Raw genomic sequence first — 714 nt, forward strand, 5'->3', positions numbered from 1 at the left:
ATTCAAAACATGGTTTTTTTTTTTGGTTTCCCACGGTATCCCCCAACCCGGCACGTCAAGGACTAATCCGTCGCGATACTGAGCTCCATTTAAGGGTTTGTCGCTGGCCAATGGGTTGCTGCATGCACAAAGTGGGATTCGAACCATGGTTTAATTGCAAAATTAAATGTATTGTCCGTTTAAAAATGAAAAAAAAAATACCTTCCATAGCTTAAACCCAGCCCATTTCTTTCCAAAAATTGATTTGTTTTAGACAAAAAAATCCAAATAACTAATCATCATATTATATGCAAAACTAACGCTAATTAATTAAGCATAACTTGGCCCACATTTCATGTCAATTCTAGAATACTACAGCACTTGTCGGACCAAGTAGGGACCAATGTAAACACGTATTTTCTTCTTCTGCTTCCACCACATTTCAGTAGGTGAGGAAAAAAATTTGTTTCTGCACAGTAGCATTACCCTAAATAAATATGTCATAAAAAAAAGTTTGTAAACTTGTGTAATTTAATAATTAAAATTGTGACCCGTTTGACCATATTTGTTGGTAAGATAAAATATAATGATAATATAATTTTTGGATTGAAAATTAAATGTTAATTTTTCTTACGAAACTAAACACCATTTCTTAAAAATTAATTGTCAATAACAATAAAAAATTTTATCAAAGTAAGAGTTTGTAAAGTAATAAATAAATTTGTCTCTATATGA

The 714-nt window shown here is 31.0% G+C and overlaps 1 protein-coding gene across 3 annotated transcripts in view; it reads left to right on the top strand.

Moving 5' to 3' along the window:
• Positions 1 to 714, top strand: part of LOC107622085 (glycine-rich cell wall structural protein) — a 26200-nt gene that overhangs the window by 561 nt on the left and 24925 nt on the right. The gene's annotated exons all lie outside the window — the stretch shown is intronic.

Source organism: Arachis ipaensis, chromosome B10 (genome assembly GCF_000816755.2).
Source record: "Arachis ipaensis cultivar K30076 chromosome B10, Araip1.1, whole genome shotgun sequence".
Taxonomy (NCBI): domain Eukaryota; kingdom Viridiplantae; phylum Streptophyta; class Magnoliopsida; order Fabales; family Fabaceae; genus Arachis; species Arachis ipaensis.